Source organism: Rhea pennata, chromosome 28 (assembly GCF_028389875.1).
Source record: "Rhea pennata isolate bPtePen1 chromosome 28, bPtePen1.pri, whole genome shotgun sequence".
In the NCBI taxonomy this organism is placed as follows: Eukaryota; Metazoa; Chordata; class Aves; order Rheiformes; family Rheidae; genus Rhea; species Rhea pennata.
Window position 1 is genome coordinate 3931656 of NC_084690.1, and position 11354 is coordinate 3943009.

Sequence of the window (11354 nt, forward strand, 5' to 3'; positions counted from 1 at the left end):
GAAAGGAGAATGGGATTCCTTGGGAAACGAAAGGGCTGATAAGGATCCGCAGTGACTTAGCAAACATCATTTAAAATTAAAAAAAAAGAGAGAGAGAAAAGCTCTTTTGTTTTTGCACAAGAAAATTACCTGCAGCCCCTGAATAGACATACTGGGCACCAAATTGTGTGAACTGGGAAAGGAAAAAAGCCACCGATGCCTCCCGGTAAGCTCTCACCGAGCGCCCTCATTGGAAACGCTCCTGCCCGGGCGCCCGGCGCGGCGGGGAAGGTGCCCCGAGCCCCGCGCCCGGGGGCTGCGACCCGCCGCGGGCGAAGCGCCCGCCGCCCTCCGCTCCCCGGCCGCCCGCCGCTGCTGCCGCTCCGCTCGGAGCCCCGGCTGCCGCCTACGCCGCTTCCCGCTCACGAGCTCGGTCTAACCAGGCAATATTTTTTGCTATCGCTCTTGTTACCTGTGTGTTTATTTACAGTCAATTGTTCCCTATTTTCTTTCCATTTATGCACCATCTTGTTTATGATGCTCCTTAAATGCTTGGCATAGAGGTAATTATGCCACTGGAAAAGCAAAATAAAAACAGAACACGTGCACGCACGCACGGAAAGGGAAGGAAATGATTTTTTGCTGCCCTGCAGGGAGGCTTGCAAAGGCGTCTCGCCCGGCTCCTGCAGAAGTTACTCCCGCGCTCGGCTTCAGACATCTCCCGGGCTGCCGGACGGGCCGCGGGCGAGGGCCGCGACGCGGCGGCTGAACCGGGGCGCGAGCGCTGCGTCAGCACTCGCCGGCTCCGCTTCGCCGCACGCCCCTAATAGCTGAGCTACAGTTCTTCGTGCTGATGAATCCGCTTATTCCCATTCAGGCTCTTTTATTATGATTATTTTTTTTGGCCTTATCAAGGGGTGATTCTCTTTAAGCCGTTATAATCAAATTTGCAGCAGCAGACCCGAATAAGCAGCCTGCCGCAGGGAACTGCAGTCCTCTAAAGGTGCTGCCAGCGCTGCAGAGGGCTTTGCGCCGGGGCCAAGCCCTGTTGCAGCCGACGGCCGGGAGGGACTCGGCCCCTCCGCTGCCTCCTCCTGCCTCGGGGGCTCACCGAGGATCGAGAGGTGGCTGGTTGCGGGTGCTCTCGGCTCCTCTCCTCCGGAAAATGAAGGTAAAGCACAGCCCGGGGCGGACTCCTGCGAGCCGAGAGCTCCGCCGCCCCGACACGTGCTGCGATTCATTGCTCTTTCCTCATCCGAGATGATGAACCGAGTCGCCTGGTGCAATATCGAGTGCAAACGCCCAACGGCACCAGGGCGATGCTTCCTCGCCCGCGAGCTCGCGCGCCCCGCAGCCGTGGGTGCCGAGGCGGTGGCGTCGGGGGGGGCGGGTGCAACGCGGACTTTGCCCTGTAGCGATGGTTTCCTCTTGCTGAAGCACTTGCAGTGCTGCAGAAATGCACTGCTTGATTACAATTTTTTTCAGTATTTCAGTTATTTTACAGTAAATTACCTCAGTTTATGGCACTTTTTCTTCCTTACATAATTGTTATAAATAACCTTCAAACAACATAAAAGCCGTAAACATTGCAAGGGAAGGAAGAGTAAATTATAGAGATTTCAAAGCAGATGAAGGAGAGCTTGCACATTGATAAGGCAACGGAGGCTGCTCGAGCTGGTTTGTTTGTTCTTTTCTTCCCCCCCCAAAATTGCCTCTCTCATATTTCTTCAATAAATATCCTACTGCAGATAAATACTCCCTTCCCTGGCCGTGGGGGATTCAAGCAGCAGCACGTCAAACCGCGCCGATCCGTACGACCGTCAGTCGGTACATGTTAAAGCGCAGCTAAGAGCCCAGCGACACCCTCGGAGCGGGCGATTTTTGGAGCAGGGCACGGAGCAGCCCGGGAGCCCCGGGGCAAGGTCGGGTCCCGGGCTGGCGAGGGCAGCTGGCGGACCGCGGGGAGTTAACGCTTAGGGGATGTCGGAGGGAGCATCTCGGCGCGAGGAGGCTCCGCGGGCAGGACAAGTTCCCAGGAGAGCGGGCCGAGGGCTCGCGGCTGGAATTACATGAAACGAGGCTTGCCAGGCCTCTGCGGCCAGGTCGGAGCGGCCGGCGCACGCGCTGCCGCTCGCACCGCTGCTCCTTCCCGGGACGGGACGCCTCTGCCGCGTGCGAACGGGCGGCTGGCAAGCGGCGCGAACCCTCTGGGTTTACTTTCCGCTTTGCGCCCGCGCCGGGGGCAGAGCCGCGCGGCTCCTCTCCGACTTCCACGCGGGGAGCGTGGCTCCCGGGATTTCGAAATAAATATTTGATCTTTACAGATCGCTTTGTTGCTTGTAGCAGGCAACACAGCCAGGTTTTTAGTGTTTGTTTATGGTTTATGCCATATGATTCAATAAACTCTGGCTGGGAAACATGTGCACAATTAAGTTTAAAAGGCAGCTTCAACTCGGCTCCGGCTCTTGTCTCCAGCCGGGGCTTGACGTAACGAGTCCTGCCTGTTGCTAACGCAGCTTTCGGCTGCCCTTCCTCTTCCTCCATTGAATCAAGGTCAGTGAAGGTTTCCTTTAATTAAAAAAAAAAAAAAAAAACTTTTTTATTGGAACCAGAAATCAGCACCGCAAAGGATCTGTTGCAATGAATTATTCCCCAGTTACAAAAAAAAAAAGAAAGAGTTGGAATAATCAAAATGTCCAACTCTGACACTTTCTCAGCTGTGAACAACTTTTCATTTTGAAACATGAAGTGACAGTAACAACTACTAAAAACCGCACAGAGAACAGAAATGTGCCCAGTTCTCCGCAGCGAACCCTTCCTTCGGCTGGAGAAGCCGATTTCTGGTTTCCATTCCTGCCTCCCCAAGAACGTCTGAGATTTCGAGTTTACAATCTTACTTGAGGCAGGAAAAAAAGCACCAAAACACGTAGCAGCTGCCTGCGAAAGCAGAGCCGTTGCCCCACTGGCTCCGCCACGATGACCAGGATATGGGCACAGACGGGATGTGGGGACGGACAGGACACAGGGATGCAGGGACCATGGGGATGCGGGGACCGTGGGGATGTGGGGACCGTGGGGATGCAGGGATGGCCGGGATGCAGGGACCGTGGGGGTGCAGGGACTGTGGGGATGCAGGGACCGTGGGGATGCAGAGATGGCCGGGATGCAGGGACCATGGGGATGCAGGGATGGTCGGGATGCAGGGACCGTGGGGATGTGGGGCCGGCCAGGATGCAGGGACCGTGGGGATGTGGGGCTGGCCAGGATGCAGGGACCGTGGGGATGCGAGGCTGGTCAGGATGCAGGGACCGTGGGGATGTGGGGCTGGCCGGGATGCAGGGACCGTGGTGATGCAGGGATGGTCGGGATGCAGGGACCGTGGGGATGTAGGGCCGGCCAGGATGCAGGGACCGTGGGGATGCGGGGCCAGCTGGGATGCAGGGACCGTGGGGATGCGAGGCTGGCCGGGATGCAGGGACTGTGGGGATGCGGGGCCAGCTGGGATGCAGGGACCGTGGGGATGTGGGGCCGGTCAGGATGCAGGGACTGTGGGGATGCAGGGATGGCCGGGATGCAGGGACCGTGGGATGTGGGGCCGGTCAGGATGCAGGGACCGTGGGGATGCAGGGATAGCTGGGATGCAGGGACCGTGGGGATGCAGGGCTGGCCGGGATGCAGGCACCGTGGGGATGTGGGGCCGGTCAGGATGCAGGGACTGTGGGGATGCGGGGCTGGTCAGGATGCAGGGACCGTGGGGATGCGGGGCTGGCCAGGATGCAGGGACCGTGGGAATGTGGGGCTGGCCGGGATGCAGGGACTGTGGGGATGTGGGGCTGGCTGGGATGCAGGGACAGTGGGGATGCAGGGATGGTCGGGATGCAGGGACCGTGGGGATGTGGGGCTGGCCGGGATGCAGGGACTGTGGGGATGCGGGGCCAGCTGGGATGCAGGGACCGTGGGGATGTGGGGCCGGTCAGGATGCAGGGACCGTGGGGATGCAGGGATAGCTGGGATGCAGGGACCGTGGGGATGCAGGGCTGGCCGGGATGCAGGCACCGTGGGGATGTGGGGCCGGTCAGGATGCAGGGACCGTGGGGATGCGGGGCCGGTCAGGATGCAGGGACCGTGGGGATGTGGGGCTGGCCGGGATGCAGGGACCGTGGGCATGCGGGGCCAGCTGGGACGCGGGCGCAGCCGGCGTCCTGCCCCAGCGGCCGCCGTTTTGGCAGCTGCAGCCAGGTTTGTCGCGGGTCGCGTCGCCCCACTGCGCTCTGACCGCACCAACCACGCTCAGAGAGAACGGGCAGAGACGAGCTTCACGCTGGGGCTGGGAAAACGTGCTCCGTCGAAGCGGATGAATTATTCAGCTCCCGAGCTGCCGCGTGAACATTATCAGGTAATGATCTATAATTATTAATAAATAATTTAGGCTTTAATAGCTAGGAAATGAAATTCTTAATTGCATCATAACATAATTAATGGAATTAGCTACTCTGAATAAAATGAGGAGTTGTGTTTGGTTTTTTTTTTAAGTAAAAATCCCGTTGCCCCGAAATGCAGCTCGAGCCGCGGGAGCCGGCGGGGGGAGGCGGGAGCGCGGCGCTGCCTGCCCCGGCAGCCGCAAGGAAAGGCAGGAGGCGACGCCGAGGCGGCGGCGGCGGCGGCTGCTCCCCTTGCCGGGGCTTTTGACGCGGCGACCTCGCGTTTCCGATAGTTACGGCGCCCTTACCGTCCCGCGGCGCGTTTCGGCGCTTCGTTCCGCCGTGTCCCCTGCTCCGTCCGCCCCGTTTCGGGGTGACGTGGGCCGTTCGCGCCCTGCGCGGAGACGCGACGTTTCCAGCAACAGGCTGCCCCTAAACGGAGGCAGCGCCCGTCCGCCGCGCGGGAAGCGGCCCGTTAAAGCCGGGGAACCCAGCCGCAAGGCCTGCTCGTAATTAACGTACGCTGTGACACACGGAAGTCCCCAAATGTTGCTGCAGGGCTGCAGTCTCCCCGGCGCAGCGCTGTGAAACGCCTCGCCGGGCACCGCTGCTCGCCCGGCTGCCGCAGGGCTCGCGTGCGCCGGCGGGCGGGAGGGAGCCGCGGGGCTTCAGCGGGCACCCCGAGCCCTGCAGGCACCCCGAGCCCCGCAGGCACCCCGAGCCCCACGGGCACCCCAAGCCCTGCAGGCACCCCAAACCCCACGGGCACCCTGAGCCCTGTGGGTACCTTGAGCCCTGTGGGCACCGTGAACCCTACAGGCACCCTGAGCCCCGTGGGCACCCCGAGCCTCGTGGGCACCCCGAGCCCCACGGGCATCCTGAGCCCCATGGGCACCCTGAGCCCCATGGGCACCTCAAGCCCTCCAAGCACCTGAAGCCCCGCAGGCACCCCGAGCCCCACTGGGCATCCTGAGTCCTGTGGGCACCCCGAGCCCCACTGGACATCCTGAGCCCCACAGGCACCCTGAGCCCCATGGGCACCCCGAGCCCCACCAGGCATCCCGAGTCCTGTGGGCACCCTGAGCCCCATGGGCACCCCAAGCCCCGCAGGCACCCCGAGCCCCACCAGACATCCCGAGCCCCAGGGGTACCCCAAGCCCCACGGGCACCTTGAGCCCCATGGGCACCCTGATCCCCACGGGCACCCCGAGCCCCACAGGCCCCCCAGCCCCCAGGGCCCCACCACCGCTGGGGGAGGCCTGGCCACATTCTACCACTTTTCATGGGAAAAAACAGGAAAACACTCTGCAAATCATGAGTAAACAGATTTGATTCAGTCCAGAGTCTTTTTAGCGGTTTTTTTCCCTTTCCTTTCATGGTAAATTTTCGGGAACACGCCAGCCAATGGCACTAATGCACAGGGACTGCAAACGCTTTCAAAGCCCCTTATCATGCCGGGGACACACGCACACTGAGCCTTGGAGATAGGACGAGTGCGGGTCCCTTCTGCGGGAGGCAGACAAATATATATATATATATACATACACACATACAGTTTGTATTCGCTTTTTCCTTTTCCTTTGGGCTGCTTTCTCCTCCTTCTGGCGGAGGCAAGGGGGGAGCGTTTGGGGCTTTGGTGTTCGCCCGCGCAGCCCGTCAGCATTTCCCGGCTTTGGCTTCAGGAATTCAGTAAATCTCGCCCTTAAAGGGGCACCGTCCCCGGGAAGCGCGAGCAAAGGGCAGTGTGCGCCTTTCCAGGATAAAACTCGGAAAACCTCACCTACATTTCTAATAACACCAGAAACGGAGAAAAGGGGGTAGGTAGGTGAATAGTCAATTTTTGTTTTTGACATGTGTGCTTCCCGTACAGTAAGATTGGAGATCTCTGGCTAGAGGCAGTGATAGATGGATAGAAGATAGATCGATCCTGTCCAGGTTCACGGGGAGCCGGGGAACAGTGACGTTAGAGAGCATTAGCTCAGCAAACATGCACGATTTTATCAGGCGTCCTCTGATCTCGCTTGTCTTTTCCCAGGCTCTCCGAGCCATTTCACGGTGTCACGAGAACCTCAGCCCCCGTTTTAACACGTTGACAGTATTTCGCCCTTGCCTGCGCAGCGAGGCCGGCAGGTGCGGGGCATTTCGCCCCCGCGGGCGGCTGCGCCCTTCGCCTCCCTGCAGCCCCCCAAGCCCCGAGCGGTGCCGGGCCGGGCTGCACCTCGCCCCGCTGCTGCACACAGCGAGCTGGAGTGGAGCTTATTAATACTATATTGCAACGTAATAATCTTAATAGTAATAATAAGCATGAAAATGCTGCTTTAAGAGGAAGAGGAGGGAAGAGACGGCTCCGTAGCCGCCTCGGCTGGCAGGACGAGGACTTTGCGCCGGGAGCGGGTGGGAAGAGCCGGCTCGGCGCCCCACGGGAAAGGCCCCCTGTGCCCCACGCCGAGGGGCAGAGGAGGCTTTGCCAGGCGGGTTTACGGCAGGGAAAAGGTCCGGCGAGGCTGCCAAGAGCCTCACGAGGCTCCGGCTGCACAAGCTTTAGGAGCGACAGGGCGCCGCGGGGCGTTTCGGGCGCCGGGGCAGTTGCATCGGGGGCTCGATGCTCGGCGGAGCCTCGAGCATCGCCGGCGCGGTGCTCCCGCAGGGCTGCCGGTCGCTTTGGCGAGCTCCCGTTCCCTTCTCATTCGGCTTGGCAGAGTTTCAACACTTCTGCCTTTCACCTCAATAAAAATAGCACGTCAGGTGACAGGTCTGGATGATGGAATGACCTTTTCCACAGGCAGAAAACCCGTGCGCTCGCTTGCGTTTTGGGGGAGGGAGTAAAGCTGCTTTTGATGAGAAACAAAGCCTCAAACCCTCCTTTTGCTACCACAGCGACCCGGAAAATCGGAGCGGTTGGGTTTTCCCTTCAGCTGCGCAGCGTGCCGTCGGGATGAAACTTTGATTAGCGCCGAGCTCTTTGCACGCTGACGACGGGGGGGGGTCGCACATGCACCCCTTTCGCCCTCGCTCCCCAAACCGGGGGCAGGTCTCACCCGCAGGCTGGAGCGCGGCGCTGGCGGCAGTGAGCGCGGCCCGCGGAAAGCCCCTGGAAGCCACCGCGCCCGTGTGCTGCGCGTCGCTGAGGTTCATTAACAGAATGCAAAACTGTAATTAAAAATAATCTCCTTTTTCTTGAAGCAGCGGCAAAAGAGAAAGAAGAGGGCGACGAGCAAGGGGAGATAAAACGAATGCATGAACGTGCTAATCGCAGCTGCGGGAACGCGACGGCAAAACAATTTGTGCTTTTGTTTTCCTCGGGCAGCGCTGCGCGAGCAGGACCCCGGCCCCGCGGCGCCTCGCGGCCGGTTTCCCCCGCCGATGCCCGGGCAGAGGAGCGAGATCGCGGCCGCCAGCCGCGGAGCAGCCGCGACGGCGGGGAAGAGGGGCCGGCCGGCCGGCCGCCCCCGCGGCAGCCGCTTCGCAGCGGCGGAGGAGGGACGGGTCCCGCGCGCCCCGGAGCCGCGCTGACGCCCGCTTGCTTTATGTCGGCTGATTTATCTCCTCTGGTGGAGCTCTCATTTCGCGTTGGAGAGTGTTCAAAGTAAAGCCAGCCCCGTTACAGGCTTAATTGGACCATATTTCAGTGCCAGTTCATCTGTTCAGCGTGGATCCCTTATCCGAGCTCCATAAACTTTTATTAAGTTATATATCAAGGAATATACGTATTGGGTGTAGAGCTATAGTGCTGCTTACGTGTTTTCTCTGAAGCGGGAAGGCAGGAGGGAAAGTTCCCCCCCTTCTCTTTTTTCTTGTCTTGCTTTAACCAAAAGCAGCCCCCGAACGGCCGCGCTTCCAGCGGGATTCGCGTTTCCGGCGCCGGGGAGCAAAGCCGGGGCGGAAAACCGGGCGGCCCCGCGGCAGGACGGGGGCAGGCGGCGGCCGCGCAGCGATCCTCCCGACTTAACGACGCGTTCGCCGTAGATCTCGCCATTGATTGCTGAAGTCAAGTTAATAACAGAGTTAATTACCAGCTAATAAGTTTGCTGCTAATAGCTGTAACGGATTTTGGTGAGGGTTGTCAAAAGGGGCTGATTGGAAGGTCTCTTGGGTAGGATCCTCGTTACGGGAATGGGTGTACTGAAGGCAAATGATCGCAATCTTTCTTCTTTGATGAACGGTAAATTATTCTAATATCCTTCGCTATTGTATTCGCTTATTATCCGTGGGTAATTAGCAGTGAAGAGCTGCAAAGCTGCCTTGGCTGCAGACCACGGCAATCGCCCAGACGCGCTCTACAGCGGGACCGATGCCCCGAGTCCCCTGCGCAGCTCGGCGCCGGGCCGGGGGCCGAGGCCGTCGCGGCCGCGGGACGGACCTTGGCCTGCATCCGAGTTTCTTCCGCTCTCAGCCCGGCGGATCGAATCCCTCGCAGGCCGCTCGCGAGCCAGAGCTGCTGGCGCCCGGCGGCCGCCGTGCTGCTGCGTGGCGTTGGCTTTGCTGCGGTCCGTTTCTCAGCAGCTCCAAGTCTCGGCCAGGACGGCGGTACCTCGGCTGACGGGCTCTCCAACGCCTCCCTCAGGAGGCTGCTGCGGAGCAGACGAAATCTTGTTATTAGGAAGCTTTTTCTTGACATTAAGCCTCAATTTTTGTCTGCTTAATTTATGCCATTGGAAGGAGCCGCTGCAGGACCCACGTTCGTGAGAACTAGCGTTTCCGTGGGAATTCTACTGGATTAAAAAAATCGGTTAACCTCTCTCATCAAAACCCCAAGCAGCGCGTTCGAAGCAGAACAGTCCCTTCGCTTATTTGCTTTTTCCACTGGGGAGACTGCTCTTCTTGCCCGTGGGACCGTCTTTGCCCCCGTCCGCGGTTGCCCCCGGGCCGCAGGCGCAGGCGGGGAGCTGGCAGGACGGAGCCGCGGGGAGCAGCCTGCCTCTGCCGCCCGGCTCCTCCGGAACGGCTTGCTTTGGGAATTCCCAGAGCAGAGCGGTAAGGAGATGGTAGCCACAACTCAGCTGCGAGTTAATTCCTGCAGCATCTCCGTGGCGTCCCCGTGAAGAGCTACCACTTGCTGGTGACGAGCGCTTCCGCGCCGACGGGCAGAGGGAAGAAGGGAATGGGATGCGTCTACGTACGCGTGTTTGCAGGCACACGCGTGTTTGCACGTGTGTAGCCGGGGGCGGGTGTTTGTGGGTGGGCACCGGGATGTTCTGTGCGTGCCCTTTGGACCTTCGGGTTTTAACACGCTCTTCCCCAGGGCTCGCCGAGTGCTCCCTCCCCGCACGGAGGCACAAGCGCTGCTTCACCGATCCCCTCGAACCCTCTGAACTCGTCGGAGGAGCCGCCAGCGCCAGGAGGGAGCCGCTCGGCGGCAGGTCGCTCCCGTTCGCTGGAGCTGTGCCAGGAGGCAGGAAAATCCCCGCTGGAGACACGTCCTTGCGGAAACCGCCTCGCTCCTGGCACGCCGCCGGGGACGGCGGAGGGGGATCCGGCCGGGCTTGGGCTCTGCCGCTGCCCCAGCACCTCCAGCACGTCCCGCGCGCGCCGGAGCCCCCGGCAAGCAGGTGACACTCTCTGAATGTCATTTAAAGTTCACTTTCATTATTTTAATTGTCACTGTAAAAAATCCCCCGTTCAGGCCTGATTACGCTGAAAGAGAAGTCAGGACTCAAATCGCAATCAGTCAGGCCCGGCAGCGCGGCTGCTCTGGCTCGTGACGCGGCGCCCGAGCTGCGATCAAGGAGCGGCATCAGCGAGCGCTGAAAAGCTGCCGGGCGCCTCGGGCGCGCAGGGTTAGCGCCGCGCCGCGCTTCGCCGGCCGCCGCGATTTCGCCCGATGCTTCGAGCCCCGGACGAGGCGCGGGACGGAGGGTTTTCGGGCGCACGCGCGAAGCCTCTGGGCAGCGTTTTTAGCTTGAGGCAAGTTTCTAGACGAAAGGCGCTTTCCACCGAGCTGCCAGGGAGCAAGAGCCGCAGCAGGATGCCAGTCCTTTCATGCAAATAATTAAGGGGGGAAAAAAGGATGGTTCATAAGATGCCTGAAGAGTGTAACCTTCCAGACAAACCAATTTACAAAAAGATAGAGCCAGTGGGATCAGGCAATAACTTAATAAGCATCCCTGAAAAAACAATGCATTTAAGAACATGGCTTGTTTTTTTTTTTTTTTCCCTAATGGAGAAACATCAGCTCTGTGGGGAAATAAATGTAATAAACTAAGTCCAATCTCCACAAACATTTGTTTTCTTATCTCTGTAAAATCAATATACATGTTGCAATTATGTCCTCCGATGAATCCCCAAACTTTTGATTCTCTCTCAAGGCTTCCTGCTCGATTCCAGTTCATCACGTCTCCCTTTCTTCATCTAGATAAATTTATTTTTTTGCATTTCTAAGACCAAGTCATATATTTCTCAAAAGGTTTCATTACTCTTTCCTTACATCAGGGTGAGGAGAAGAGTGCTTCCCTCAGCTTTAATCTAATCAAATGCGGGATGCTCTATAAATAAATAAATTTGGGGAGCAACCACCCGGGAATATCCATTATTTATTTTTCTTCCATTTTTAATGAAGAAATCCCACTGCGCATTCATTAATGCTTCGGAGGGAGGAACATGAAGCCCCCCCACCGAGAAAGCCCTGTCCCCGCAGCCCGGCCCCGGCAGCCCTTCGCAGGGGCTCGGAAACCGGCTCTTGCTCCACGACATCCCCGTCCGGTAGCATCGTCCGGACCTCGTGAGCCCGCTCCGGGCGAGCGGGTCTCGGAGGCGCCAGCTGGCCCGGCCCTCTCCGGCTGTCCCGGGCCGTCTCGAGGCGCCACGCTGGCTCTCCAGCACCGTCCCGGCCCCGCGCGCTACAGCAGCGATCAGAGAGCTCAGAAAGCCGGCAGAAAATGCCCGACAGCCCCCAGCGCCGGCCAAGTTGAAAACCGAACAGGGAATTTCCATTTCTCTTAAAATTCTGCATGTTAG

At 59.4% G+C, this 11354-nt stretch overlaps 1 long non-coding RNA gene across 1 annotated transcript; it reads left to right on the top strand.

The window, feature by feature from the left end:
• The first annotated feature begins 7236 nt into the window (after nucleotides 1-7236).
• Nucleotides 7237-10929, top strand: LOC134151975 (uncharacterized). Its single transcript, XR_009960945.1, has 2 exons — nucleotides 7237-9374; nucleotides 9643-10929. It is a non-coding gene; the product is annotated as an uncharacterized LOC134151975 (long non-coding RNA).
• Nucleotides 10930-11354: the final 425 nt, after the last annotated feature.